Source organism: Lynx rufus, unplaced genomic scaffold (genome assembly GCF_022079265.1).
Source record: "Lynx rufus isolate CCGP_SWC_20201006 ecotype Redwood Valley unplaced genomic scaffold, mLynRuf1.p SCAF_11, whole genome shotgun sequence".
In the NCBI taxonomy this organism is placed as follows: Eukaryota; Metazoa; Chordata; class Mammalia; order Carnivora; family Felidae; genus Lynx; species Lynx rufus.
The window spans coordinates 53,829,762-53,846,647 of NW_025814825.1; the positions used below are offsets into that span (position 1 = coordinate 53,829,762).

General features: G+C 36.2%; 1 protein-coding gene and 1 pseudogene across 2 annotated transcripts in view; both read left to right on the forward strand.

The window, feature by feature from the left end:
- ATRNL1 (attractin like 1) overlaps positions 1–16,886 on the forward strand; it is a 779,266-nt gene that overhangs the window by 571,259 nt on the left and 191,121 nt on the right. The gene's annotated exons all lie outside the window — the stretch shown is intronic.
- Positions 1,241–6,465, forward strand: LOC124507279 (FUN14 domain-containing protein 1-like; annotated as a pseudogene).

Here is a 16,886-nt window from a genome sequence, read left to right on the forward strand (position 1 = left end):
AAACCATTCTCCCACCTTGATCCCCTAGCTACCTACCTATTCATCATCCTATAGGTAACAAGTATTTTCAGGATTTTTGTATTTCTTAAAAATTTTTTTAATGTCTTTATTTTATTTTTGAGAGAGAGGCACAGTGTGAGCGGGGCAGGGGCAGAGAGAGATGGAATACAGAATCTGAAGCAGGCTCCAGGCTCTGAGCTGTCAGAGGGGGCTCGAACTCACAAATGGTGAGATCATGACCTGAGCCAAAGTCAGGCGCTTAACTGATGGAGCCACCCAGGCGCCCCAGGATTTTTGTGTTTCTTTATAGAGATATTTCATACAGGTGCTCATATCAGGACTCCCTTCTTTATAGATGCAGTGTTCTTCACTTTGCTAGATAATTACATATTAATGCTTATGGAACTACTTTTTTAACGGCTGCATAGTGTTCCATAGCACCATAATTTATTTAACTAGTCCCCCACTAATGTACAATTAGGCTTTTCCTAATATTTAGCTATTTGAAACCATGTTGCAGTAAATATTATTGTGCAGGTCTTATTAACCTTCCTTTGCCTCCCCTAAAGATCTTATCATCCTCCAAGATGCTATGTGTTTTCCTTACTTGTTTCATCTTCAATTCCCACACCCACCCTGCATGAGCATGAGCACGCTAGCTCCAAAAAGCAAAGACTTTTCTTGGTTTTGTTCCCTAATATAATCCTAGTTCCTAGAGGAAGCATTCAATGAATATTTGTTGAATGAATGGATTGGCACAGGTGTAAGTATATGTAGGAAAAAATAGTAGAAGTAAAATTTCTAGTCCAAGAGGAATATACATTTATAATTTTGGCAAAGATTGCCAAATTGATCTTTATACAGCAGGGTATCTCAGCCTCAGCACTGTTGACATTTTGAGCCTGATAATTCTTTGTTGTGGAGGGCTGTGCATTGTACACTGTTGAGCAACATCTCCAGCCTCTAACCATCACTTGCCATTAGATGTGACAACCAAAAATGTTTCCAGACATTGCAAATGTTCTTTGTTAAAAACACTGCTCTCGTGTGTTATACTATCTGCAACTCCCACCAACAATTATGACAGTGACTCTTTCCTACAGCCTTGCCAATACTCTAAACATTTTGCTCTTTGAAATCTGATGGTGAAAGCTACTACCTCATAGTTTAAGCTCCCATATTAAGTCACATTTTAATAGAACTTTGGTATAATGAATCCCTGGCATTGTATGCTGCAGTGATGAAGGTAAGTTTGATTTTCCATTATTGAGAGAAAGAGAGTGAATATATGAAATCTAGAATCATTGGGGAAAAAATGTTATGTGCCCTTATTTTTCTTCATTAAAATATCTAAGTTTTACAAATCCTTTCTTATCTTCAGACCATTATGACTTCATGGACTGAATCTTCTCTAGAATTATGTAAATTGGCCTTAATTAATGAACAAAATTTGGAGTCAAAACACTTGGACTTGAGTGCAGGTTTTCCTAATTACTAGTGGTATTACCTTGGGGAAGTCACATAAACTCTGAGCTGCAATTTACTTGTATGAAAATTGTGGGTAATAACATTTGCTCTCTCTACATCACTGAACAATTATTTTTTTTTTAGATTGTGAAGCTTTTCACAATTGCAAGGGCTTAGGATAATTATTATGAAGGTTTTATGACCCACTGCTTTATCTTATGACTCATGGTGTCTCGAGAGTTTATCACTTCTCAGTGCTTCAGTAAATCCCTTCTAACTGTTCTCACTCATTTATTTATTAAACATAGGCACTTTGTACCTTACCATACCTTTGCTCCAGCTCTGTAGTCTTAAATCATTACAGTACAATTTTCTTCATAACTGAGCAAGTCTCAGACAGACTCATCATTCATTGATTCATTCAGTGAACATGAAATAAGCACCATTATCTTCCCCCCCACTGACTTTCCTTTCAACAGTTCCATTTTCGTCAATGCTGTTATTAATCTAGTCTTAAGGGTTGGAACTTTGTAGTCATCTACCTTGCTTGTTCCCCGTTTTACTGATCCCACATGTCATGAGCAGACTTATTATGATAGAGCACCCCTTTTCCGTTCCCTCCCACTGATTTTTAAGCTTATGAGAGCTGCCTATTGGCTACTACATCAAATACAAGTTATTTTTTACTAGCTCTCCTTGTTACCCTCACCAATTAGATCTCCTAACTACTTTTCCTTTCATTGCACCAGGCCCATTCTTGCACCTATGCTTTTGTTCATCATGTTCTCTGCCCTACGGTTTTCTTCATCTGTTCTTTCACCTACCAACCAGCCCTATCTTTCAAGGCCTGTATCGTTATCATTACTCCTCCATATTTTTTGTACCTTGATATTTCACCCTGCTCTGATCTTCTTATCATTTAATTCGTGTTCTTATTGGCCAGTTTCACTTAGTATGTCACAGAGGATCTCAATCCTGGCTGCACATCAGAATCACTTTCTAAGAATTTTGTTATCTTGGTACCTAATCCCAGAACCACCCTTTGAAGTCATTGTAGTTTTGACATTGAGTGGCTTAAACATTCTTGTGGATATTATAATTATTTTGTTTTTCTCTTCTTAACCAAAAAGTTCTAAGTGCCAGTAAAAATGCTAAAGGTACATGGTTAATAATTATTTGATCGGTATTTTGAATATCAAAATGTTTCTTATTCCTTTTCTGCAAAGGCTATGATTTTCATCCCACCTCTGCCAATTTCTGGCTCCATGACTTAAATAAATTGCCTGTTCTCTTTTAGCCTCATTTGTCTTCATATGTAACATGAGAATGATATCTATGTTTCTAAGTGTTATGAGAACATGTGTGTACATATAAATCATAGCTAATAGTTGATAAGTAGCAAGCACTTTGACTAGTATTAACATTATACCGTGTTTTTCTGGAGATGCTGGGAACCCCTTCATCTTTCTTGCTTTAGGATTTACTATTTTATGACTTGATAAGATACGCTTATCTACATTACTATTAGAATTAGGAAGACAGGATATCAAGGCCCTATTGCAAGCTACTGTGCAATTTTTATGTCCTTTAATTACATTTTCTCATTCCAAGGAGCAAATGAGTGTCCCATTTTTTTGACCATCCATCCACTGACTGTTCCCTTGGTTACAGTAGAATATGTACCACTACAGTTTTTTTCTTGTCAGCAGCAACTCTGAGCCACGAATATTGTAAATATACACATCCTGTTCTCTTCACATTATCAAGTGGCTCTCTCTTCCTCATAAATGCACTTTAAAGGAAGATTTTAGTTTGTTAATTTAGCTAACTTTTATTGTACGATTTATAATTATTTCATTTAATTAAAAAATTAGGGAGTAGTAACATTATTCTATTAAATTTGGACTCATCATAAAAATTGTGCTCTTGTGAGAATTAGCAAGAAAACAGAGTATTTTGTTTTCCACGGAAGGTTGTTACATAAATTACTTTTATCAACTTCTACGTCTTAAGTCATTTTTCATCCTTTTCTGTTCTTACTAATGAAAACATTGAAATTGCCTTTTTTAAGTAAAAAATACAGATGTATGAAAAAACAAGTATTATTTAATCACTTGTCTCCATTAAATTAGATGCAAATAATAGCAAAGGAATTAACCAAAGTGATACATTGTCAACTGTAATACAGGTGAAAATATTCAGAGCTATTAAATGGGGAAAATAACTACTTCAACCATGGACATTTATGCTGGTTTTCAGTTTCAAACTTGTCAAAGTAATGATGGTGGCCGACCCCTCCTGCACTAGTACTAGAAACTGTGCGGGTTTCTTTGTTTTTTATAGAATTTTTTTTTAATGGTTATTTATTTCTGAGACAGAGACAGAGCCTGAGTGGGGGAGGGGCTGAGAGAGAGAGGGAGACACAGAATCCAAAACAGGCTCCAGACTCCGAGCTGTCAGCACAGAGCCTGACACGGGGTTCGAACCCACCAACCGTGAGATCAGGACCTGAGCTGAAGTTGGTCACTCAACCGACTGAGCCACTCAGGCGCCCCACAGGTTTCTTTGTTATCATGCAAGTTTTTCCCATAAGTTTGTCAAATTTGAAGATGCAGCATTGCTAAACAGTGCATATTTTCAGTTTCCAAACTTTTTGTAGTTGAAATTTATTCAGATGCCAACAATACTAAGGGCTTAGGGTTCAGAAGAAGGTGCTTTTGAAAAATTTTGTGATTGTCTTTCTTACAGTAGATTGAAGGGATCAAACAGATGTATGTTTGATTCTCCTCTGTTACATGAATATATTGACACTTACGTTATCAGTTGCTGGAAGGACGAAATGCACTTGGCATGGGGTCTGACACCTAGTTAGTGCTCAGTACATTGTCATAAAGTATCATGCTGTTTCTAGAAGATGGTCAGAGGGACAACCCTAACGCATCTTCTCAAGAGGCTGTATTTTTCTACTTGTGATTTATATTGGACTTTAAAGTGGGATTTCTATGGGGAAAAAAGAAAAGAGGAAAGTAGTGGGGAGAGGGGGGAGGGTGGGATCACCTTCAGAGCTGGCCTCGGAGGTATCATGGCGACCGGAAACCCCCTCGCCAAGAGCATGAAAGCAATGAGGAGTCTCAAAAAGCGTCCTATTTAACTGAGTTTGTGAGAAGACACAATTGGTGTGATCAAATGTTTGGCTGCAGTTCTGGACCGATGGTAGAAGAATACTCAGTAGCCACTCAGGTTGTAAAGGGTGGACTGACTGGCTTCTGTGAGGGATTTTTGTTCTAGAAAAGTTGGAAAACTTGCAACAACCACAGTAGGTGCCAGCTTTCTTCTTCTTTAGGTTGCCAGTCACAGGGGTTACATGCAGACTGACTGGAAGAGAGTTGAAAAGATGTAAACAAAGCGAAAGACAGATTAAGAAACAAGCAAATAAGACAGCACTTGAAATCAACAATATAATTGAAGAGGCAACAGAATTTATCAAACAGAGCATAGTGATATCCAGTGGATTTGTGGGAGGCTTTTTGCCAGGCCTTGCATCTTTTTTTTTAATGTTTATTTATTTTTGAGAGAAAGAAAGAGACAGAGTGCGAATGGGGAAGGGGCAGAGAGACGGAGACCGAATCTGAAGTAGGCTCCAGGCTCTGAGCTCTCAGCACAGAGCCCCCTGCACGGCTCGAACCCATAAACTGTGAGATCATGACCTGAGCCGTGGTCAGATGCTTAACCGACTGAGCCACCCAGACGCCCCTGCCTGGCCTTGCATCTTAAAGACTTGAATGTTCTATCACAGTAGAGTCACCTGTAAGAAGAGAAGTGGCAGCAACAAGGTGTTTCTCAACATTACTAACTACCAGGTTCCCCAGGGCATCAAGAAACCACGGAGCTAGATAATGCCAAACTCACAACTTGGTGTTTTGCTACTGAAGTTTGGCAAACTAGTATCTCCTGTAAAAACAATGTATATGGTATGTATGCATTAGTATTCCTGAGCAAAACATAGCTTTCATTATTTTTAAAAAATTTGCATTGGCTACCTGGGTGGCTCAGTTGGTTAAGTGTCCAACTTCAGGTCAGGTCATGATTTCACGGTTTGTGAGTTCCAGTCTCACATCGGGCTCTGTGCTGCCAGCTTAGAGCCTGCTTCAGATCCTGTGTCCTCCTTTCTCTCTGCCCCACCCCCACACTCTCTTTCTCATTCTTAAAAATAAATAAACATTAAAATTTTTTTTAATTTGCATTTGTTTTTAAATGAGCCTAGAAAATTGGCTATAGGCATATACAGGGAAAAAATGTGTTGAATATATTCTCTAGGAAATAGTAAATAATAAAATGAGTAAGTAAATAAATAAACAAAATAATGATAAAGCAAAGATAACAATCCTTGTTTTACTTAAATAAGATATTCTTCATTTTGCTTTATACTATAGTGCCAGTAAGTAAACATTTGTATTACAGCTTTAACATTAGGGTTCATTCTTCTTTCAGAGATATGTTTGCAGTAAACTGAAGATTTGTAATGCCCTTTTGTGGAAGGATTTAGAAGTAATAGACTTATGAATGATATTAATCAGATTTCATACAAACAACAAGAAAAGAAAGGGCTCTCTGGTTCAATTAGTCTTCATTATCTCTGAACTTGGAGATACTCACACCTGGTTTCATATTCCAGATCTATCACCTGATGGTTGGTTGATTTATGCCAAATTACTAAATTTATCTGAGCTCAGTTTCCTCATCAATAAAACAAAAGTAAAAAAATAGCAGGGTCACAGGGTGGTTCTGAGGATTTGATGAGATCGTACATATAAAGGACTTTCCTTGCCTAGTTCATTTTATAAGCACTTTTTAGGCAGTAACTGTTATCACTCCTATTTTTACTACTAACCATAGTGTCTGATGTTCTAGGTTTCTTTGTATGTCTTAGAAAAATATGGAAGAGTCGAACAGCTGTTGCCCCAGAATTGGGTTGACTTCAAAGATAATGAAGCTTAAGCGTGAAGTCCCCTCATATGCACAGGACCCTTCTAAAGACTGGCATTTAATACTGTATTCTTCATTTATATTCTTTCTCTTAAAGAGAGTTTCCAAAACTCCATAAGTTTCAGGTTCCACAAAACCTGGATCTAGGTTGTACTGACCTGAAAGTGTTTTTTTAATTTTTTTAAATTTTTTAATGTTTATTTATTTTTGAGAGAGAGGGAGAGACAGAGCATGAGCAGGGGAGGAGCACAGAGAGAGGGAGACACAGAATCCGAAGCAGGCTCCAGGCTCTGAGCTGTCAGTACAAAGCCCGACGTGGGGCTTGAACTCACGAACCGCAAGATCATGACCTGAGCCAAAGTCGGGCGCTCAGCCGACTGAGAGCCACCCAGGTGCCCCGTTTTTTAAAATTTTTTTAACTAAAATGTTTAAAGGAAAACCTTTATAAGGAAGTCTAAAAAATTTATGCCATCTAATGAACACATTGATAGCAATATTTATATTAAATTACCATTTTAACCCCAAATCCCATAAGTTCATAAAATCTTCAAAATGATGCTGCAAGTAAAAATGGCATATTAAAAGCAATGAAAATTAGAGGTAACTAGAGCATGGCAGTAAAACGCTGAAGATATGTAATCAATGATATGGAATTGTCTCATTTTTTATACTCAATACTTTCTAAGCTGTTTTTCATAAAGAAAATAGTTTTAACAGATCAGTGAGAAAGTTAACTGAGTAAACTTACTTAAAATAAATATCAGTCCTCTTCAAGTTAAAGTATGTCAAAAGCATACTGAGGCATAGATCTTCCAACAAATTAGCAATTAAATGTCTATTACTCACACATGCAATAATTGAAGCTGAGAAAATTACATATTTGAAGTCAATAAAACAAACTCTGGTATTATAAAAATAAGCAAGCTGCAGTCTACAGAAAATATATTTCTGTTTAAAATGGTGAGCTTCAAAAATTTGAGAAAAAAAAAAAACTTAGAGGTTTTTCTGATGCCGTCAATTAGTGAGTTTGAATAAAGCATTAATAAAACCACTGAACATGTCTTGGAGTTTGTATTGTTAATCTTAGTCTTTTAAAGAATTTATTGATGGGCTTTCTTAATATGCCTGTGTGCTTTGGGGCACCTGGGTGGCTCAGTTAGTTAAGCGTCGGACTTCAGCTCAGGTCATGATCTCGCGGTCCGTGAGTTTGAGCCCCGCGTAGGGCTCTGTGCTGACAACTTAGAGCCTGGCGCCTGCTTTGGATTCTGTGTCTCCCTCTCTCTCTCTGCCCCTCCCCCACTCACACGCTGTCTCTGTCTCTCAAAAAATAAATTAACATTAAAAAATTTTAAAATAAAAAAATATGCCTATGTGCTTTGTAGGTATGAAATATAAAAAAATATAATGTAAAGCAGTTCAGAAAAAGTTTTTGATTTACAAGTCAAGTGTTTTAAAAATATGTGCCCTACCTTTAAAAAGTGTATATTTACTGCAAGGTAAATAAAGTGTATTAAAAATGTTTCCCCTAAAAAAATAACAAACTTTTAAAAAATTCAACATTTTGATCTTATGGAACATATGATATTAACTTTTTTAAGAAGCTGGATCTTGTAGAAATTAAATTACATTCAGTAGCAGAAAAGATCCATTATTTGTCAGATATATTACTTCAGCACTGTGGTGAGAAACTACACCCCCAATTTACAAAGAAAGATATATAAGAATAACCAGGATTAAATAATTTTCCCAAAGATAGACACAACCAACACAAGCATTTAAAGGCTTCTTGCTTACTGTCTGTCTCCTAATCTTCTTAGGTCACATCATCTCTCAGCATTTTTAGAAAATGCCCTCTTTTATTATGTTTTCAGCAGATTGTGAATCTAATATACCAGCTTTACCCTTTTCCATGCTTTCCTTCCTTGAGTATATTTTCAGGAGAGAAATCAGTTCTAGTTTTCTGTCTCTTCCAAATAGTTAAAACCATAAAAGATCATAGATGTAGTAAATCAGTTTAGAAGCCCAATGACTTGATTGGGATGTTCAATTTTACTATAATAGCCTAATCTGAAATGTTATCTGAAATGCTTACTCCTTCACAATTTTTTCTCGGTGCCACAAAAATTGTTCATAACAAGAACAATCTTGGGGGAAAAAATAAGATGTGATGTTTCAGACAGCTTAATGGGGCTGCCACCGTACTAGATAACCATTGTTTAGAGGAGTCTTGGATTAGCTGAAGGCTAGTATAGACTGAACATATTGAACAATGTCTTAAGTTGCACTTTAAAAGTCAGGATAGACAGTTCTCGTAAGAAATGAAGGCTCCTTTGACCATTATAGGTGTTCTGTGGCTAAAGATGAAGTGCCATACTAACAGAACAGAGCTTGCAATTTATGGTATTGGATTCCAAGGTGAAAAAGAAGGTTAACAATTTTGTTTTTTGTAAATTTTTTCTTTCCTAAGAACAGAAATTCCAAGTTATAGAATGCAGTATTGACAAAACCATTTTCATACAATGCCTGGTGATTATAAGTAGGAGTTAGAGAAAATATCATACTGCTCAATATTTTGGCAATTAATTTCAGAGAAAGTCTTCCTAACGAAATCTGAGTTGCTCCCTTACAAAAATTGAACCTTATTAAATAATCTAACTCATTGATATGGTCCATTTGTAGAAGCAATTTATTAGTCTAATGGTTAACACCTGTTAGTTGAAGCTGAAAAAATGAGAAGATTTTAACTGAAAGCAAATGCAGTAAATTCTGGTTCTTTTTTTCTGGTTTCATAAAAGGTTCACACACATACACGTACACACACGCACACACACACACACGCACGCACGCACGCACGCACAATCTCTTCCCCTAGACAATTGCAATACATTTTCCCTATGAGTTAAAAGCCATAAGTATCCCCACAGATATTTTTTTGCAAGTGAAATTGCTTTTCATTTGGCAAAAACTAAACCTATGATTCATAGCAGCTTAGAGCACTCAAGGCCAAAGAGTACTTTGCTTGCTTTGACTGACATTTTTGCAGGCTAAATCAGACCTGCATGATTCAGCTGCATTGAGATTCATTATGCTGTGAGAGGGGAGATTTGGGGGTGGTGTAAAAGAGCATAAAGGGAAATTGTCTTGGAAATTGTGGCTTGTGACTGAGGTTAAAAACCAGCCACAACCAATAGGCAGCTTCAATTGGTATTATACTGAGGAGGCACCATTTTCCTACCACCACCTTTATACAAAGAGCTAGCAAAGAACATTGAGGATGATCTAGTAAAGAAAATTTTTGTGGGGAAGCAGAAAAGGGGACTTTTCTTTGCTATGAGAAATGAAGTCAAGGTAGAGAGCAAGAGTAGAGTAAATGGCTCTTTTTCTCTGCTCAGGCGTTAAAAGTAAATCAAGTGCATATTTTGTGTAAAATGAAAAGCGGAGAAAAATCCATCACCAAAAACATTTACCTAAATGTCCATCATTAGCAATTCATTCTTTTTAGATTTCTTCATTAGGCTTTTTCATCAGGTCCCTTTAAAATTCATATGCCCAGAAGGGTTAAAATCTTCCAATATCAGGTACTTTCCCATCCAAACGTAGTACAAGGAGAACACAAGAAATTTACTTTGGGAAGATGGGATCAGAAGAGAAAAGTGTTTATAAAGGATTACTGTAGCCAACACCCCATTTTGCTAAATGTATTTGGTGTATTTTCTCTCGGTACTGATATATAACCCAGTCATAACTGATTGTATTTAACACCAAGTACGTAATATATGGTGCAAGATGAATATACCGAAACTTTTGGTACAAAATTATGAAGAATTTCAAGATGGGGAATTTCAAGAATTTCAGCAGAGCATTTAACCAGGCTTGGGGCCCTCCTAAACACAGGGCCCTGTGTAACTGCACAGGCCATATGCCCATGAGGTCAGTCTTCATTTTATTCATTATAATAGTAGAAATGGTGAACTCTAAGCCAGATTCGTAAAAACATTTCATTAAAGATATTCAAATACTGACTTGTGAATTCTCAACACTAATACAAAATTTTACCCAAGTTCTTTTTAAGCTAATGGGTGGCTTTAGAAATCACTAAGTGTAACTCTTTTTATTCTGTATGACTGACCTATCTTATCTGCCTACATATCTTTCCTTATTTGCCTGACGTTCTTTGGGAATGTATAGGTTTCATGAGTTCCTACCTTATTATTTGAAGTTTGGACCCTCAGCCCTTACCTGTAAGCCTGAGATTCAACAGCCTAGTACCCATTTACCATTCCTAACTCATGAACCACCCAAGTACATAAATTCAAGGATTGCTCCCTAGAATATCCCCCAAATAAGCGCTCATGTAGAACATCCAGCCATTTTTCCAGCCCCAGGTTTGAGATTGGAATGTGCATGAAAGATACCTGGCTATGCCAAATCCTAAAGGAGATTAATGAAAGCTAGGGATGGTTTCACCTCTTGGTAGAATATGTTTCACATTCCTATTCAATTTTCAGTAAACTGCTATCTAAACCAATTTTCCTTTCTAGTATCTATTTTGAATTTAGTCCAGCAGTAGGCTGCTTTTTGATTCCTCTGTTAAGTTCTATCTCTTAATCTTTGGTTGACACTTTACTATAATTAATATTACATTAATCCCACCACTGACAGAATGCCCCAGGATTGTTTTTTTCTTATTTTGTTTTTTCAAGATCAGGTGTCACTGATAACTCTTCTGACTTTTTAATCTTTTACTCAGTTGTGATTAGAGTAAATGAGGCAATTCTTTGATGTGAGGCTTTCTTTTATTCCTCCCAGCCCCATCCCACAGGCATCAAAGATGTTACATGAAATAATGACAGTTTTATAATGTTGACTAATAGTCATTAGACAGGAGTTGAGAAATGAATGGCATTGAGGTTTTGAACAATCTGCTGTTAATTTTTAATGTTATAATTTAGAAAATAATTATAAATCCTGTTTGTGATCGGAGTTAATCATTAAAACTCTTTTTAAGTAATATGTATTGAGTCACTACATTATGTCTAAGGCAGTTCTAAATACATACTTCTAAAATACTTGCTCTCTAAATTTTCCCTTCAAAAACATACAACCATAGCTTGTCAAGTTACTAGCAAGTGAATGTGAATAGTTTAGTTTAAAAATATTGAATCGTCTTTGTAATACTTGACTGTTTTTTTAAGACTATTATTATATTATCTTTTTAAAATAAAACACTTATATAAAATAGTACTCTATTTTTTTCTGTGCATTGTGTACAAAGTGTTCCACTACCAATAGGTCACTTTGACTTTAGGAAACAGTATTGATAATATTTTCTCTTCACTCAGAAAATGTTTACACTAAGTATCATATTATAGTGTTGGATTATTTTTCTAAAATGAAGCTTTTAAAGATTTTATAGGCTTCCAGTTATAATCCAATATAACAGAATAAACATGAGGCCAAGGGTCTGTAACAAAATATGAAAAGCTATGATGTTTGAACCTAAAAAAGACAAATGTAGTATGTAGACTTCAAAATGTATAAGAAATCTGGAAGAATCAGTATAATAATTTGTTTAAGGCAAAGTGCTTAGAAGAGAGGAGACAGTAAAACTACAAAAAAAGTCAAATACTCTTTTATTGAAGGAACTTTAGTATGCTAGAGGTAACATTTAAAAATTTTTTTTTAACATTTATTTATTTTTGAGACAGAGAGAGAGAGAGAGAGCATGAACAGGGGAGGGTCAGAGAAAGAGAGAGACACAGAATCTGAAACAGGCTCCAGGCTCTGAGCTGTCAGCACAGAGCCCGACGCGGGGCTCGAACCCACAGACCGCGAGATCATGACCTGAGCCGAAGTTGGACGCTTAACCGACTGAGCCACCCAGGCGCCCCTAGAGGTAACATTTAAAGAGTATTAATAGGCTTTATGCTTTCTTGATGGCATAGGCAATTAGTATGTGATGGAGTCAGTTACCAAGCTTAGTCATGAATTCAAGATAACGCATCTTTAAAATAAATGGGATAGTTCAAGAGTAAATAGTATGTTATCTAGGAAGTTCAGTACCAAAATCAGATATCAAGACCTTACTTCAAAGTAGATCCTTGCTGCCAATTATATAAGGCATATGTTAATCTTGACAGAACAGTCTAGTAAAACTCAGACTCCTTAGTCTGGCATGTAAATGCCTCTGAAATCAAGTACCATTTACTCTGTTCAACCTCATGTCCCTCTGCAATTCCAGGCCAAACCTCTGTTCTTAACCATATTAAACCCGGATGTGCCTCTGTGCCATGCTCTTGCTCAGCCTTGATTTTTTCTTATTCTCCTAAAAGTCTTCATTCTAAAGACTGAGTTCAAACTTTTATGAACCCATTCTTTCTTATTCAGGGCAACTCCATCTCCCACACTTCTGTGTACCACTGGTAGAACACATAAACTTCTTGATTTTATATTTCTTGATAACCACATCATACCTCTCTCAAAACACTGTAATACTCTGAAAGGCTGTTAAGAAGTCTTACATTTCTGTGCAGTCCTCCGTGGATTCTAGCAGTACTTTGAACAAAATAGTTGAATTTGTCCACTGATTAAATATTCACTTTTTTTTTTTTATTTTTTAGGGAGAGAGAGAGACAGACAGACAGACAGACAGACATGGAGCATGAGCAGGGGAGGGCAGAGAGAGAGGGAGACACAGAATCTGAAGCAGGCTCCAGGCTCTGAGCTATCAGCACAGAGCCCCATGTGGGGCTTGAACTCACAAACCATGAGATCATGACCTGAGTCGAAGTCAGATGCTCAACCAACTAAACCACCCAGGCACCCCTAATATTCACTTTAAATGAAGGTACCAGACTGGATGCTGTTTATATTACAGATAATAAAGGATCACATTACGCCTTTTTCTTTTACCATCAAAAAGAAATTACTGTTTGTAGTCCTTTTCATCTCATGATGGCTTTTGCCAGAAACTTCTCTGGTACCTACCAGAAAAAGTAAAAGCAAAACAAAACTAAACTAAACTAAATCATTATAACTATGTGACAAAAACAACTCTTTAGGAATTTTTTAACAATTAAGTATGTATGAAAGTGTGGTGTGTTTCTCCTATTGAAATAAGAGCACTTTTAGAAATAGAAAGAAAATTTACTCCATAGAGGTAAAGTCACTTTCTATAAACTAGAAATTTCAGGAAGAACAGAATTCAAACATTTCCAAACAGCTTCACTATCCTCTGGATTTTGTTCAGGTGAGATTTGACCAGCAAATCATTCGATTGTCTATATTTGTATTACATTATAACTAGGGTTTACGTCTAAGATTTTTCTCAGTAGGAGAAGTCTGTTTTAATCAGTGGTTCTCAAATTAGAATTGTATCAGATCCAGAGAAATGCTTGTTAAAATGAAGATTCTCAGGCCCAGTCCCCTCTGACACTTTCATTTAGCTAATCTCAAGAAGACCCTGAATTCTTCCGTTTAATAAGCTGGTCTATAATCAGAGCTGTTGAGTCTCTAACCACTGTTAGAATCTCTAATCACTGAGAACTAATACTCTAAAGGACACTTTCTTTTGTTTTGTTTTCTGTAACTTTTTCTGAAATGGCAAGAGTATAGAAGAGAAAGATTAGGGATGGAGAATGAACAAAACTCAGAACATTCTAATCTGAGCTACTCAGTGAATACTGATGGGACTGTCTTCTGTGGTCCATCTTATTAAAAAAGTAATTAAGGACTTGCCCACTGTAACTTTAAGTGAGCATAACAACTGGAAAATGCCCCATCCCAGCGGGCATTAGTGGCAGAGCAGGAACCCTGGATCAAGTCAGTTATCCAGGAATCCTAATGAACAACAACAACAACAACAACAACAACAAAACAAGAGCATTTTAGAAAAATACCAATCTCTCATAGCTACCTGCACAATTGTCTTCATGATCTGATAGATACTACCAAAAACCCAGGTCCTGATAGGAGTCAGCACTGAGGATGAACTTTTTTGAATATGTGGATCGCTTTTGTTTATCACCATCACAAAACTCCAAGATAACTCTCAGGATTCCTTAAGAGGGTGATATGACTTCATTGGCAAATATCATCAAGCAAATAAGTTATCACAGCAGTGTCATAAGTATGGGATAATGTGCATATGTGCATAATTGTCAGAGAGCTAGGAAAACTTTAGAGCATACGAATTGTTTTATTATTTATGATCTTGAATTATAACTGCCACAGGAGACATCATAGACATCACTGACATTTTTTAAAAAATATGTATGTATATCAAAGGAACTAGAGACAACATAAAGCGGCTATCATTTTGAAACTTGACCTACCAGCTTAAAATTGATGTAGGTAGTTGAATGCTTGCCTCATTTAAACAAACATGAGAACCAGCATTTCCACATCACATTTCTATTTTGACCGATATGGTAGAGAAAGTTTGAAGATTTGAATTGCCACCCCAAAAAAAGTTTCTAAGTAGTGTTTGAAAGCCTCTCTGATTAAGTGCTATTTGATTGAACTAAAACTCTCCTCAGAATAAGCATGAACATTGATTAATAATTCATACTGAAAGTTATAGCAATGAAATCTGTTGGTGTCCGTAACTTATTTGAAATGTCTCCGAAGAAATGGACTGATAGATTGACAAATGGACAGATCGGTGATAAAGTTGTGATGAAGCAAATAGAGCAAAAGGTTAAGATTTGTAGAATTGGAATGATAGGTATACATATAGTGGTTACTACACTATCCTTCCAACCCTTCTGCGTGCATGACTATTTGCATAATGAATTGTTGTCGAGAAAAGCATTTATCAGTAGAGAAGGGGAACGATCCTTTTTTTCTGGTTGGAAAGGCAGTCAACCTACAGACTTGAACACAGGATTCATAGACAGACCAAGAGTAGAATACCTATTTTTACACATAGTGTCTATGTGACCCTGGCCATGTTAAGTGAAACACTAAGGTCTCATTTTTATCATCTGTAACAAGAGTATAATGTATGTACCACCTATTGTATGTGTAGGAATTAAATATAATATGAAATGTCTGACACCAGTAAACAAAGAGCACAAGTTATTGTTTTTTTAAATTGTTACTAGTTTTTATGTCTACTATTAACTGAATAACAAAATAAAAATAATTTATATATCCTAATTTCCCTTAAAAATATTTCTAAATTCAAAAGATTAATTTTAGCAGGGGAATTATGACTTTAATGTTATATCAAGAAATGCAAAGTTCTTGCTAAGTAAATAATTTAGTTTCTATAATCTCCAAATTCAGAATCCTGTAAGATTAAGGAAAATTAATTGACACAAATTCCATGGTATTTTATGTATTTCAAGATTAATTTTAACAAACTTAAATTTAACTGTAGTTTACTGACAAGAAGGAAGGAGATATTTAGTATAAAGTTCTAGCCAACATGTTTGCAGCAAAACAATTCATTCGGGGGTGGGGGTGGGGGTGGGAATTAGCCCTGTGTTAGCTGCCGGGAGGGAAAATGGAGCTTAATACAAGGCCCCCATCCACAAAAGAATTTCCTTGTGGTTAGGAAGAAATATCTAGCCCTTGGGAAAAAGAACAATGCATGAGTTAAAAATATAAGGCATGTAACAAAGAAATATATGATTAAGAACTGAATGAATAATATAAATAATATGTGCTGAGAATTCAGAAAAGGGAAGAAATCATAATAGCTTTGAAGTAAAAATTTTGGGGATTCTGGGCCTATTTAAACCCTTTGGAACATGAAGGAAACTTCTTGAGAACATGTGGTTTTGAGAGACTAAATGCAGTTGAATAGATAGTATTGTTCAGGCAGGTCTTTCCTAGGGAATTATGAACAGGAGGGACAAACGAGAATAGAGTATTCAACAACAATCACGAGATGAGTAGCTGAATACTATACACTTCCTTCATTTCAAGAGGTATTTAGAGTCTAGTTCATGTAAAGAATTGGGATAGTTGCTGATGGCTAATATGAGTGAGATTTGGCCCTAACTCCAAGGAGTTTGTAAGTGACAATAAGTAGAACTGTTAAATGCCAAGTGTATTCCAGGCTAGTTGGAGTCTATAAGAAGAGCTAAGAAAAAAAATCTGTGATATACAAAGTATAAAATAGCAAACACCATAAATGAAAGATGACATGCTAGGCAAACTCAGAGAAGAGTTTTCTTGCAGTTGACATAAGGGAGATACTCATGCAGGAGGTAATAGTGAGTTGCTCTTTGACGAGGAATGAGTAGAATGTGGACAGAGATGCAGTGAAAGAGTAAGGAGAAGAATAGTAGTGAACTAAGTCACAGAAGTAGAGCATATACATGAAATAGAGTATATGGTTCTTTCTGGAAATCATATGGAGAGAAAGTGGTACAAAGGGAGGGAGGCCACCAAGGCCTTGAATAACAAGCTAAGTTTTGAACTTT